The 15,609-nt window shown below is 40.6% G+C and overlaps 1 protein-coding gene across 2 annotated transcripts in view; it reads right to left on the bottom strand.

Moving 5' to 3' along the window:
• The window catches only part of GLIS3 (GLIS family zinc finger 3), a 512,125-nt gene that overhangs the window by 51,631 nt on the left and 444,885 nt on the right, over nucleotides 1-15,609 (bottom strand). The gene's annotated exons all lie outside the window — the stretch shown is intronic.

Genomic DNA, 15,609 nt, shown 5'->3' with positions numbered 1-15,609 from the left:
GGATGGCATTGAATCTGTAAATTACCTTGGGCAGTATGGCCATTTTCACGATATTGATTCTTCCTACCCATGAGCGTGGAATGTTCTTCCATTTGTTTGTATCCTCTTTTATTTCCTTGAGCAGTGGTTTGTAGTTCTCCTTGAAGAGGTCCTTCATGTCCCTTGTAAGTTGTATTCCTAGGTATGTTATTCTCTTTGAAGCAATTGCGAATGGGAGTTCACTCATGATTTGGCTCTCTGTTTGTTATTGGTGTATAAGAATGCTTGTGATTTTTGTACATTGCTTTTGTATCCTGAGACTTTACTGAAGCTGCTTATTAGCTTAAGGAGATTTTGGGCTGAGACGATGGGGTTTTCTAGATATACAATCATGTCATCTGCAAACAGAGACAATTTGACTTCCTCTTTTCCTAACTGAATACCTTTATCTCCTTCTCCTGCCTCATTGCCCTGGCCAGCACTTCCAACACTCTGTTGAATAGGAGTGGTGAGAGAGGGCATCCCTGTCTTGTGCCAGTTTTCAAAGGGAATGCTTCCAGTTTTTGCCCATTCAGTATGATATTGGCTGTGGTTTTGTCATAGATAGCTCTTATTATTTTGAGATACATCCCATCAATACCAAATTTATTGAGAGTTTTTAGCCTGAAGTGTTGTTGAATTTTGTCAAAGGCGTTTTCTGCATCTGTTGAGATAATCATGTGGTTTTTGTCTTTGGTTCTGTTTATATGCTGGATTACATTTATTGATTTGCGTATAGTGAACCAGCCTTGCATCCCAGGGATGAAGCCCACTTGATCATTGTGGATAAGCTTTTTGATGTGCTGCTGGATTTGGTTTGCCAGTATTTTATTGAGGATTTTTGCATCAATGTTCATCAAGGATATTGGTCTAAAATTCTCTTTTTTTGTTGTGTCTCTGCCAGGCTTTGGTATCAGGCTGATCCTGGCCTCATAAAATGAGTTAGGGAGGATTCCCTCTTTTTCTATTGATTGGAATAGTTTCAGAAGGAATGGTACCAGTTCCTCCTTGTACCTCTGGTAGAATTCGGCTGTGAATCCATCTGGTCCTGGACTCTTTTTGGTTGGTAAGGTATTGATTATTGCCACAATTTCAGATCCTGTTATTCGTCTATTCAGAGATTCAACTTCTTCCTGGTTTAGTCTTGGGAGGGTGTATGTGTGGAGGAATTTATCCATTTCTTCTAGATTTTCTAGTTTATTTGCATAGAGGTGTTTGTAGTATTCTCTGATGGTAGTTTGTATTTCTGTGGGATTGGTGGTGATATCCCCTTTATCATTTTTTATTGTGTCTATTTGATTCTTCTCTCTTTTCTTCTTTATTAGTCTTGCTAGCGGTCTATCAATTTTGTTGATCCTTTCAAAAAACCAGCTCCTGGATTCATTAATTTTTTGAAGGTTTTTTTTTTTGTCTCCATTTCCTTCAGTTCTGCTCTGATTTTAGTCATTTCTTGCCTTCTGCTAGCTTTTGAATGTGTTTGCTCTTGCTTTTCTAGTTCTTTCAATTGTGATGTTAGGATGTCAATTTTGGATCTTTCCTGCTTTCTCTTGTGGGCATTTAGTGCTATAAATTTCCCTCTACACACTGCTTTGAATGTGTCCGAGAGATTCTGGTATGCTGTGTCTTTGTTCTCATTGGTTTCAAAGAACATATTTATTTCTGCCTTCATTTTGTTATGTACCCAGTAGTCATTCAGGAGCAGGTTGTTCAGTTTCCACGTAGTTGAGCGGTTTTGAGTGAGTTTCTTAATCCTGTGTTCTAGTTTGATTACACTGTGGTCTGAGAGACAGTTTGTTATAATTTCTGTTCTTTTACATTTGCTGAGGAGAGCTTTACTTCCAACTATGTGGTCAATTTTGGAATAGGTGTGGTGTGGTGCTGAAAAAAATGTGTATTCTGTTGACTTGGGGTGGAGAGTTCTGTAGATGTCTATTAGGTCCGTTTGGTGCAGAGCTGAGTTCAATTCCTGGGTATCCTTGTTAACTTTCTGTCTCATTGATCTGTCTAATGTTGACAGTGGGGTGTTAAAGTCTCCCATTATTATTGTATGGGAGTCTAAGTCTCTTTATAGGTCACTCAGGACTTGCTTTATGAATCTGGGTGCTCCTGTATTGGGTGCATATATATTTAGGATAGTTAGCTCTTCTTGTTGAATTGATCCCTTTACCATTATGTAATTGCCTTCTTTGTCTCTTTTGATCTTTGTTGGTTTAAACTCTGTTTTATCAGAGACTAGGATTGCAACCCATGCCTTTTTTTGTTTTCCATTTGCTTGGTAGATCTTCCTTCATCCTTTTATTTTGAGCCTATGTGTGTGTCTGCAGGTGAGATGGGTTTCCTGAATACAGCACACTGATGGGTCTTGACTCTTTATCCAATTTGCCAGTCTGTGTCTTTTAATTGGAGCATTTAGTCCATTTACATTTAAAGTTAATATTGTTATGTGTGAATTTGATCCTGTCATTATGATGTTAGCTGGTTATTTTGCTCATTATTTGATGCAGTTTCTTCCTAGCCTCAATGGTCTTTACAATTTGGCATGATTTTGCAGTGGCTGGTACCGGTTGTTCCTTTCCATGTTTAGCACTTCCTTCAGGAGCTCTTTTAGGGCAGGCCTGGTGGTGACAAAATCTCTCAGCATTTGCTTGTCTGTAAAGTATTTTATTTCTCCTTCACTTATGAAGCTTAGTTTGGCTGGATATGAAATTATGGCTTGAAAATTCTTTTCTTTAAGAATGTTGAATATTGGCCCCCACTCTCTTCTGGCTTGTAGAGTTTCTGCCGAGAGATCCGCTGTTAGTCTGATGGGCTTCCTTTTGTGGGTAACCCAACCTTTCTCTCTGGCTGCCCTTAACATTTTTTCCTTCATTTCAACTTTGGTGAATCTGACAATTATGTGTCTTGGAGTTGCTCTTCTCAAGGAGTATCTTTGTGGCATTCTCTGTATTTCCTGAATCTGGATGTTGGCCTGCCTTGCTAGATTGGGGAAGTTCTCCTGGATAATATCCTGCAGAGTGTTTTCCAACTTGGTTCCATTCTCCCATCACTTTCAGGTACACCAATCAGACGTAGATTTGGTCTTTTCACATACTGCCATATTTCTTGGAGGCTTGGTTCATTTCTTTTTATTGTTTTTTCTCTAAACTTCCCTTCTCGCTTCATTTCATTCATTTCATCTTCCATCACTGATACCCTTTCTTCCAGTTGATCGCATCGGCTCCTGAGGCTTCTGCATTCTTCACGTAGTTCTCGAGCCTTGGCTTTCAGCTCCATCAGCTCCTTTAAGCACTTCTCTGTATTGGTTATTCTAGTTGTACATTCGTCTAAATTTTTTTCAAAGTTTTTAACTTCTTTTCCTTTGGTTTGAATTTCCTCCTGTAGCTCGGAGTAGTTTGATCATCTGAAGCCTTCTTCTCTCAACTCGTCAAAGTTATTCCCTGTCCAGCTTTGTTCCATTGCTGGTGAGGAACTGCGTTCCTTTGGAGGAGGAGAGACGCTCTGCTTTTTAGAGTTTCCAGTTTTTCTGCTCTGTTTTTTCCCCATCTTTGTGGTTTTATCTACTTTTGGTCTTTGATGATGGTGATGTACAGATGGGTTTTTGGTGTGGATGTCCTTTCTGTTTGTTAGTTTTCCTTCTAACAGACAGGACCCTCAGCTGCAGGTCTGTTGGAGTTTGCTAGAAGTCCACTCCAGACCCTGTTTGCCTGGGTATCAGCAGCGGTGGCTGCAGAACAGCGGATTTTCGTGAACCGCGAATGCTGCTGTCTGATCGTTCCTCTGGAAGTTTTGTCTCAGAGGAGTACCTGGCTGTGTGAGGTGTCAGTCTGCCCCTACTGGGGGGTGCCTCCCAGTTAGGCTGCTCGGGAGTCAGGGGTCAGGGACCCACTTGAGGAGGCAGTCTGCCTGTTCTCAGATCTCCAGCTGCGTGCTGGGAGAACCACTGCTCTCTTCAAAGCTGTCAGACAGGGACATTTAAGTCTGCAGAGGTTACTGCTGTCTTTTTGTTTGTCTGTGCCCTGCCCCCAGAGGTGGAGCCTACAGAGGCAGGCAGGCCTCCTTGAGCTATGGTGGGCTCCACCCAGTTCGAGCTTCCAGGCTGCTTTGTTTACCTAAGCGAGCCTGGCCAATGGCGGGCGCCCCTCCCCCAGCCTTGCTGCTGTCTTGCAGTTTGATCTCAGACTGCTGTGCTAGCAATCAGCGAGACTCCGTGGGCATAGGTCCCTCCGAGCCAGGTGCGGGATATAATCTCCTGGTGTGCCGTTTCCTAAGCCAGTCGGAAATGCGCAGTATTCGGGTGGGAGTGACCCGATTTTCCAGGTGCCGTCTGTCACCCCTTTCCTTGACCAGGAAAGGGAACTCCCTGACCCCTTGCACTTCCAGAGTGAGGCAATGCCTTGCCCTGCTTCGGCTTGCGCATGGCGTGCTGCACTCACTGTCCTGCGCCCACTGTCTGGCACTCCCTAGTTAGATGAACCCAGTACCTCAGATGGAAATGCAGAAATCACCCATCTTTTGGGTCGCTCACGCTGGGAGCTGTAGACCGGAGCTGTTCCTATTCGGCCATCTTGGCTCCTCCACCCTATATTTGTCTTTTAACTATGGCTTTTCTCAACTATTCCAATGATCAAGATTGACAAACTTAATTGCCTGTGTTTATTTGTTACCCTCTAAGTTAGATATGTTTCTATATGTGTCAGAAAGTCTCTTAATATGCATCAGTGACCACAGAGCAGTGCTCACTAGACAAATTGCAGCTATAAGATGACACGCAGTCATGCAGTGAACTCTTAGTCATATCCAAATTTTCTCAGATATAATGGAGACAAGTGAGACCAAGTTATTGCTGGATTAGATCTCTAATTTTCAGATGTTCATCACTTTGTCTTCAAAATGGAAGTAATTTTTTTTTGACACTCAGTGACTCTTCAAAACCCTGGTAGTTCATGACTACATAAAATACAAGCTTCAAATTGCTAGGGACAAAACTGTCTTTACAAATGGTATTAAAAAGGAAAATAACATAATCCCTACTGTGCTGCTTCACTAGTCCAGGAGGTACAAAACAGTGTCTTTGGCTATTTGAGAACAAGATGAACCATTTTTCAATTCTTTGTCTTTTTTCTTCTATCAGGCAGAGAATACATTCTGAGCTCTTTGTGGGTGGATAACAGACTAGGGAGGAATTTGGAATGTATGCAAGAGTCACTACATCCCCCTTATTGGCCCAACACACAACTTCTTGTCCTCAAGTTAAAGCCCCAACCCCTAAATGTGGCTGATAAGGTTACTCCCTAATTTCTACACTAAGCTGCACCCTTGCTGGCTCTCTTCCTTCTTAGCTTTTGTATACAACACTTGTTGTACATAGTCTTCTTGCCTGTAGGCTATCAGTTTTCAGGAAAAAATTTCTTCCTCTAGTCCTTTCTCCCCAATTTTGGGTTATATGCTCTTTCTGTATGCATCCACAGGCCCCTGTATCATCCCTTCATAATACTCTAAACTATGATTGCCTGTTGGCTTGGTGTCTTCCATTAGACTAGATACTCTGAGAGGGCAAGGCTTCTGTTGGTCTTATTTACCACTACAGCCTCAGTGTCCAGCATACTGCCTGGTATATAAACACCAGCGAAAGACAATAAACAAAACAACAGTAAACAAATAAACCTCTAGTGCTGGGATAGATTTTGATATGCTTTAATATTTGATATGATGTGTATGACTATTGCATTTATACTACATTAAAGAGAGTGAGAAACAATTATCTAGGGGGTGTGTGTGTGTGTGTGTGTGTGTAAAAGCTGAGTGGTTTAAGATACCAACATCCCTGATTACTCAGAAAGTCCTGGAGAGGAAAGAACAGCAAAGCAACAGGCTTAGTTTTTAGTTCTTCAGATGCTACATATACAAATAAGTGAGAATGGTGAGTGTCAGGCACTAGTATTCAAGATTTCAAGAAAGCAATGTAGAGAAACCACAAATGGATGGTGGCAAGGTACTCCTAGCAATGTGTGTGTGCATGAATGTATGTATTAGAGCAACTATGCATTGTATCAAAGTACGCAGGTTATACAAGATGGGAAGAACTTTCAGAATTAGGGCTACTGCCCTTCTGATCAATAAATCAAGGGAATTGTTGCTTTCTGGCAAGACACTGGGACTTGACAATGACCTCTTGCTTCTTAGGCATTCCCCTCATTGGTCTTTTACCTTTCTCAAACCTTCCTTAGGACCTATCACTGCATTACTTAGTACATGGCAGTATGGAGGTCACCAGGAAACTTAAGGTTCCTGCTCACCAAAACCTAACAATTCAGTTAGCATGGAGACATCTGGTAAATAGTATATACATGAAACAGATGATAAGATCCAAGGGATTCATCAAGGGAACTTGACTTTGTGAACTGTGAGAGGCAGAGGAGAGGCTTCCTGCATTGAGAACTAATCTGAGCTCTAAAGGCTGGGTAACACTTGGTTAAGGATAGGAAGAAAAAGGAAGTTTTTATATAGAAACAAAGCCTGAATTAAGGCACGGAAAAAAGGAAACTAAGTCATACGTCAGACTGGTTTGAGTAGAGCTAAAGAATTTTACAGAATTGCAAAGCTATTGAATTGAAAATGGTTGCTGTCTTTGACCCTTTAGCATCCAGGCAAGCAACATTACATTCCAATGATCAATTAGAAAATGATACCTGTGAGACTACAAAATAAGTCTCAACACATTTTTTAAATTATAATCATATCAAGTATCTTCTCAGGCTATGATGGAATAAAACAAGAATTCAATACCAGAAAGAACTTTGGAAACCATACAAATACATGGAAATTAAACAACGTGCTCCTGGATGACCACTGGGCCAAAGAGAAAATTAAGATGAAAATTAAAAATTTTCTTGAAACAAATGAAAATGAAAATACAACATCCCTATATTAGTCCGTTTTCATGCTGCTGTTAAAGACGTACCTGAGACTGGGCAATTTACAAAAGAAAGAGGTTTAATTGGACATACAGTTCCATGTGGCTGAGGAAGCCTCACAATCATGGCAGAAGGTAAGCAGGAGCAAGTCCCATCTTACATGGATGGCAGAAGGCAAAGAGAATGAGGAAGACACAAAAGCAGAACGCCCTGATAAAACCATCAGGTCTCGTGAGACTTATGCACTACCAAGAGAACAGTATGAGGGAAACCACCCCCAATGATTCAGTTATCCCCAACGGGTCCCTCCCACAACACGTGGGAATTATGGGAATGCAATTCAAGATGAGATTTGGGTGAGGACACAGAGCCAAACCATATAATTCCACCCCTGGCCCATGCCAAATCTCATGTCCTCACATTTCAAAACCAATCATGCCTTCCTAACAGTTCCCCAAAGTCTTAACTCATTTCAGCATTAACTCAAAAGTCCACAGTCCAAAGTCTCGTCTGAGACAAGGCAGGTCTCTTCCACATATGATCCTGTAAAATCAAAAGCAAGCTACTTATTTCCCGGATACAATGGGCATACAGACACTGGGTAAATACAACCATTCCAAATGGAAGGAATTGGCCAAAACAAAGGGGCTACAGGGCACATACAATTTCAAAATCCAGTTGGGCAGTCAAATCTTTAAGCTCCAAAATGATCTCCTTTGACTCCATGTCTCATATCCAGGTCACACTGATGCAAGAGGTGGGTTCCCATGGTCTTGGGCAGCTCCACTCCTGTGGCTTTGCAGGGTACACCCTGCCTCCTGGCTGCTTTCATGAACTGGCATTGAGCATCTGTGGCTTTTCCAGGTGCACAGTGCAAGCTATTGGTGGATCTACCATTCTGGGGTCTGGAGGACAGTGACCCTCTTCTCACAGCTCCACTAGGCAGTGTCCCAGTAGAGACTCTGTGTGGGCTCTCTGACCCCACATTTCCCTTTTGCATTGCTCTAGCAGAGGTTCTTCATGAGAGCCGCGCCCCTGCAGCAAACTTCTGCCTGGGTATCCACGCATTTCCACACATCTTCTGAAATCTAGACAGACGTTCCCAAACCTCAATTCTTGACTTCTGTGTACCCGCAGGCTCAACGCCACATGGAAGCTGCCAAGGCTTAGGGCTTGCACCATCTGAAGCCATGGCCAGAGCTTCAGGCCCCTTTCAGCCATTGCTTGAGTGGCTGGGACGCAGGGCACCAAGTCCCTAGGCTGCACATAGCACAGGGACCCTGGGCCAGGCCCTGGAGATCACTTTTTCCTCCTAGGCCTTGGGGTCTGTGACTGGAGGGGCTGCTGTGAAGACCTCTGACATGCACTGGAGACATTTTCCCCATTGTCTTGGAAATTAACATTTGGCTCCTCGTTACCTATGCAAATTTCTGCAGCCAGCTTGAATTTCTCCCCAGAAAATGAGATTTTCTCTTCTAATGCATTGCCAGGCTGCAAATTTTTCAAACTTTTATGCTCTTTTTCCTTTTTAAAACTGAATGCTTTTAACAGCACCCAAGTCACTTCCTGAATGCTTTGCTGCTCTGAAATTTCTTCTGCTAGATACCCTAAATCAGCTCTCTCAAGTTCAAAGTTCCACAAATCTCTAGGGCAGAAGCAAAATGCCACCACTACCTTTGCTAAAACGTAACAAGAGTCACCTTTGCTCCAGTTCCCAACGAGTTCCTCATTTCCATCTGAGACCACCTCAGCCTTGACTTTATTGTCCGTATCTCTATCAGCATTTTGGGCAAAGCCATTCAACAAGTCTCCAGGAAATTCCAAATGTTTCCACATTTTCCTATCTTCTTCTGAGCTCTCCAAACTGTTCCAAGCCCTGTCTGTTACCCAGTTGCTTCCACATTTTCAGGTATCTACTGCAGCACCCCACTCTACTGGTACCAATTTACTTTATTAGTCTGTTTTCATGCTACTGTTAAAGACATACCCGAGACTGGGTAATTTACAAAAGAAAGAGGTTTAATTGGACTTACAGTTGGATGTGGCTGGGGAAGCCTTATAATCATGGCGGAATGTAAGGAGGAGCAACTCCTGTTTTACATGGATGGCAACAGGCAAAGAGAATGAGGAAGACACAAAGGCGGAAACCCCTGATAAAAACCCTCAGATCTCATGAGACTTATGCACTACCAAGAGAACAGTATGGGGGAAACCATCCTGATGATTCAGTTATCTCCCAACAGATCCCTCCCACAACATGTAGGAATTATGGGAATACAATTCAAGATGAGATTTGGGTGCGGACACACAGCCAAACTATATCAGTCCCCAAACCTGTGGAATACAGCAAAAGCAGTGCTAAAAGGGAAGTTTGTAACAATAAATGCTTATATCAAAAAAGTAGAAAGATTACAAATAAACAATCTAAAAACATACCTCAAAGAACTAGAAAAGGAGAAACAAACCAAACCCCAGATTAGCAGAAAAAATAAATAATAAAGATATGAGCAGAACAAAATGAAACAGAAACTAAAAAATATACAAAGAAGTAACAAAACAAAAAGCTGGTTATTTGAACATATAAATAAAATTGATAAATAGACAATCTACCAAGACTGAATAAGGAAGAAATAAAAAACCTGAACAGACCAATAACGCATAATGAGATGGAATCAGTATTAAAAAGTCTTCCCAAAAGAAAAGCCCAGGACCAGATAGATTCACAGCAAAATTCTACCAAATGTACAGAAAACTAATTCCAATCCTCTGGAAACTATTCCAAAAAATTGAAGAGGGAATTCTCCCACAGTCATTCCATGAGGCCAGCATCACCCTGATACCCAAACCAGACAAAGTCACAACAACAATAACAACAAAAATAAAACTGCAGGCCAATATCCCTGATAAACATAGACAAAAAAATCCTCAATAAAATACCAGCAAACCAAATCCAACAGGACAAGTGCGATTTATACTAGGGAAGCAAGGATGATTCAACATATACAAATCAACAAATGGGATATATAACATCAAGAGAATGGGGGCAAAAAACCATATGATCATCAGTTAAATAGAAGGAATAAATTCAATGTCTGGTAACAGAATAAGGTGACTATAGTTAAATAAAAAACATACTGTACTTGGTTGTTGGACATCCTAAATACCTTAACTTGATCGCTATGCATTATATACATGTAACAAAATTTCACATCATATGCCCCATAAATTTGCATAAAAATTAAATAAAGATAAAAAATAAAGAAAATAAAGTAAAGTCAAAGTTACTTATGCAAATTACTGAAAGGCCTAGAAAGATCATACATGTATAAAAGTACCTAGAATTCTAGCAATGCTATATCTGAAATAATACATTATGGGTGAAAAGAGTAAGCCTTCCCAATACTCCATAGAGACTAAAAAAATTGGCATTCCTTATTTGGTAAAGGTGCTTTGACTACTTCTCAAAAATAATTATTCCTCATATTTTCTGCTGCTGATTGATTCATATATTAGATTGAATACTCTCCAAAGAGACTACACATCCGTTCTTTCTGTGATAGTATGAAATATATATTTGGTCTTCCTCCCCATTCCTGGCATACAACTTCTGAAATCCTTGGAATCTTCAAAGTGATAGTGTCTTTTTGTATGCTAATGAGTTGACTGATGGCTGGCAGCCTCTGGCTGCCTGAAACAATGAGACTGGCCACTGGAGAGACCAAGGCAGGATTAGAGGGTTGACTTTCAGCCTCAACCCCCAAATTCTGAGGGAAGAGGGGCCAAAGAGTAAACTGATTACCAATGGCCAATGATTTAATCAATCATGCCTATGTAAAGAAGTCTCCATAAAAATCCAAAAGGACTGGGTTCAGAGAGCTTCTGGATAGCTGAACACATGGAGGTTCCTGGAGGGTGGTAGGCCTGGAGAGGGCATGGAGGTTCTGTGTGCCTTCCCATATGCCTTGACCTATACATCTTTTCATTGGTATACTTTATAATGTCCTTTATAATAAACTAGTAAATGTAAGTGTTTCCCTGAGTTCTGTGAACTGCTCCAGCAAATTAATAGAACCGGAGGAAGGGGCTGTGGAAATCCTGATTCATAGTCAGTTTGTCAGATGTACAGGCAAAATAACCCAGGTATTGCAACTGGTGTCAGAAGTAGGGGGCAGTCCTGTGGAACTGTGTCCTCAACCTGTGGAATCTGACACTCTCTCCAAGTAGAGAGTGTCAGGATAGGTTGCAATTAGAGGACACCCAGCTGGTGTCTACTGCAGAATTGATTGCATGCTTAGTGGGTTGGGGGAAAACCCCCACACATTTGGTCACAGAAGCGTTTTGTGTCGATTACTGTTGAGTGAGAGAACAGAAAAAACACTTTTCTTTTTCCTTATATTTACACTTTCTTTTCAGTCCTTTCTGGCTCAGCCATGGGCTCATAGGAAGCTCTTCATAAACCTCTCCACTGTGGTCAATCCACAGGCCTCCTTCAGCTCTATTACCTGCACGACAAAGCGCACTGTTTGTGGCCTTCTTCAGAATGAAGAGAGGCAGCTGACATTCTCTTGTAAAAGATGAGCAAACATAAACTCAGAGGATTTATTCTTGGAATTGTAAGATTTCTGCATTTCAAAAAGAGACTCCCATCAATATTTTTGTATTCTCTGGTCTAACAGACATACTATGAAACTCAATGAATTAACATTTCCAAAGACGCTGAGTTCCTCTCACGGGAAGCCACTGTCACAAAGTACCACTGGCTCATTCAACATGCCATAGTAAAACACCACTTCCCATAATAAGTTAGATAAACATTAGGTGATGTGGTGTGCTGCTTAAATCACTGAAATAATATGTCATTCAGATAATATTTCAAAATAAAAATGGAACCTTGTTAGATTGAGAGAACTTGCATTTATTTTATTTTATGATGGTAAGGATCAAAGAACTTGATGCTAACTGGGTAGATGTGGTGGACCTTTCCTGACTTCTGACGGTGACTCAGCCCATTTTTTTTAGCATGTGAAAGCTAAGTAAATGATGAATCAATGCCCGCAAGCAGGAAAAGATGCCAGTTTCCCACTAAAAATCGCAAAGTGTGATAAACCTATTTCCGTTAAGAAAACTGCTGGAGTTTTTACTGGGGGATTTCCCAGGCAAACAGAGGCAAAGATATACAAACCAAAAGCGGAAGGTAAGCATATTTCCTCTTAGTGTTTTTATGCTGGACACTAATGCAAACCTGGTGAATAAGTCAGTGCTGTTTCAAGTCATCTTCCTTTCCAAACCTGATTGGAAGAGAGAACCTGCCATACTCACACTTGCCCACTCCAGCTGGGAAGGCAAGGGATGGGGCACACATCCAGTAGGGGAGAATATAGCAGCAAGACAAAACCACAAAGTGCAAATGTCCATTTCCTTCTCCCATCATATAAAGTACCTCCTTCCTCTCCATTTCCCCTTCCATGATTATTTACATTATCAACCCCTATGATCATTTAACAACATCCTCTGACTTCCAAACTGAATCACTCAGCTATGCCAAAGCTGCCTGTCTTTATGTTAGTATCCACAGCTATGAAAGGCCTGTTTCATGTCATATAACTTACTAGGCACTTTATCTACTTAGTTTATTTAATCCTAATTCCCCATAAGGTGCAATCTAAATCTCAAAAAAGCTAAGAAACACCACATCATCTATGTGGTATTCCCACCAAAAATATCTACAATGAATCTGTTAAGGATAAAACAATTACACAAATCCAAACCATGGAACCCTGGAACACTGTGTAAAATAAATGTCCCGAGTTCTTCAAAAATTGTCAATGTCCTGAAAGACAATAATAATAACAATAAAAAGCTGGAGAACTTCAGTCGATTCAAGTAGATGAAAAAGAAATAAAAATTAAATGCACTGTGAGATCCCTATTAGATCCCTGAATCACAAAAAGGAAAACAAACAAACAAAAATCTCCAGCTGTAGAAAACACTATTCACAAAATTTGGGAAATCTGAATAGCAAGTAACTATTAGAGAATAGTATTATATCAATGTTAAATTTCCCGAGTATGATTATTATATTGGGTTTATGTAGGAGAATGTCCTTTTTAGGAGATCCCTACTGAAGTAATTAAGAGTAAAGCTCAGTGATATCTGCAACCATCTGTCAAATGGTTCTGCAACAATAGGCAGGAAAACAAAGAATCCCCAAAGTCAGAGAGAGAGAGAAAGAGAGACAGAGAGAGAGAGAGAGAGAGAAAGAGCAAGAAAGAGAAGGAACGAAGGAAGGAAGGGAGGGAGGGAGGGAAACAAAAGAAGGAAGGAAGGAAAGAAAGGCAAAATATTGACAATGCGTGAATATAAGTGCAGGGTACATTCATGGGTATTCATTGTACTATTCTTGCCATTCTTTATATGTTACAAACTTTCAAAAGGAGGAATAAAAAATACAAAATAAAATGTTTAAAAAAGACAAACACACAAACCTCAAGCAGCAGGAGCAGCTAAGGAACTTGTCCACAGCCAAACAGTTAGCAACTGTCAGAACTGAGATGCAAATTTCAGGCATTTGGGTTGTGATATTGTTGTCTTTGATTCTGATAATAATTAAAATCTTTTTCTACATGTATTCTTTTAAAGGCTGTGTACAAAAAGGAGACTCAATGATTGTTTTTGTCTTATATTCTCGGTAAGAGTTGTTATGACTATACATAAGGAGGTGCAGTGTAGGGAGGTTCCGATTGATCATTCCTGAGCTTCACGACATTGTGGAGTAAGATTCTCAGCCAGGCAGAATGAAATGAGATGATGAAAAGTCCATGGCTAATATCATTTAGAACCCAACAGAAAACTACATAAAATACTTTTTTTTTTTTAAAAAAAGGAATATATATAGGAATATATCAGATAAGTGGAAGAAAAGATTTTCTGTCTCCAATGTCTGTGAACTTAATGGATGGTTATCATTTGTGCTGCTTTGCTGACAGATCTTGTGGGAGGAGGCTAATGATTTGTTTACACTTTACCTTGTGCATAGAACTGTTTTTAAGAACTCCAGCATCTTCTGATTCATATTTCTAACTGCCAATCAGACATATCCACATGGATCTTTTATAATCACCTAAAGTTCAAACTCCTAAAGTCAGTTTACTGTTCCCTCTTCTTCCCCTTCTCCTCCACTCGATATTGTTTTTTCCTCCACACTACTACACTCTTTTTGTATTTTTCAGTTTCTATTAATGACACAATCTTGGTGTCTAGGGGTAAAACTTATAAATGAATTTCGGTCCCTCCTCTTTGCTCCACATATATATTAATGATTAGTAATTCTGCCTCCTAAATAATTGCTCTTGAATAAATTCTCCATCCTCACTGCTTTGCCTTGCTTCAAGTAACCATATTGCTTACAAGGCCTCCTGCAATATTCTTCTCCTTGTTTTTCCCGTCTCTCCTTCCAGGTTCAGTTACTCAACTATCTTGTCACCTGAATTCTTTTGCTGTAATGTCAATCTGATTGTATTTCTCTCTTAACAAAGAGCCTATAATGGTTCTTCACTCCTAGCAGGATAAGGGGCAAATTCCTTAGCATCAAATACACAATTCCACATGAGCCAACCTAATATTATCTGACTTCATCAGCCATGTATGCCTGGATGCTGTCATCCCAAGCTACTGAGACCTTCCCTGATGGTGTCCTTTCTGTTCCTCACATCTTGCATATGTTCTTCTTGCTGCCTGGGATGCTGTGCCCCATTGAGGCATCCAGAAAAGCCTGTCTTCCTTCAATGCCTACATCACTGTGTCTTTCTTTCCCTCACTCCCTGAGACAGATTTAGAGACATCCTCTTTAGGCTCCTGTGGATCTCTATTATATCATTTAACCAAACAGCCTTACTATACTTCATTTGAATGCCTGTCCTCACCATTCAAACCTGTAAGGGCAGGAGCATGTTTTAATAACTTTTTGGACTCCAGCATCCAACACAGTGTCTGACACATAGAAAGTATTCAACAGACATTCATTAAACAAAATAATATTAATAAAGGAAGAAAGTCATAAACAATAAAATATATATGGTTTATCAGAATTAAAACCACATATTACCAAACTCATAGGTCAGGCCAACAATGATGGAACCAGACATTGCTGGTGAAATCAAAGATACAAAACTTTTATTCCTGCTGCCTATTCAACCCATTATTTTGTTCAACAATTGCCCACCACTCCAAGCTTGCGCAGGGTTCCTACAAGAACTTATTTCTCCTCTGGATGTCTGGGAGTAACCAGGTAGGTCAACTCAAGCCAGATGACAAGTGGAGAGAAGTGACAAGAGGTGTGTTGGACAGCTCGGAGAGGACTGAAGCATCCAATCTCCTTCCAAAGCTACGTGTACTGATGCAGCCATACACTTGCCCTCAGGCAAGAGAAGTTCATTACAGCCTGCTCCACAAAAAGGGGAAGGAGATGGAGAAGCAAGAGATGCAGACTCTTATTTTGGTCTGTGGTCCACAGAAGCACACAAGAGATTGGGAAACAGAAGTATGAAGGGCCTCGAAAGGCCTCTGGGGCCAATAAAGAATTCAGGAGTAAAAATATTATGAAGATCATGGTTGTTTAAACATTTTCTCCCAGAAGTCCTTTATGAGACAGATATTAATATAAAGTATTCAATGAGCA

Source organism: Pongo pygmaeus, chromosome 13 (assembly GCF_028885625.2).
Source record: "Pongo pygmaeus isolate AG05252 chromosome 13, NHGRI_mPonPyg2-v2.0_pri, whole genome shotgun sequence".
Classification (NCBI taxonomy): Eukaryota; Metazoa; Chordata; class Mammalia; order Primates; family Hominidae; genus Pongo; species Pongo pygmaeus.
Note: the sequence above shows the minus strand (reverse complement) of the source record. Positions and strands in the feature narration are given on the sequence as shown.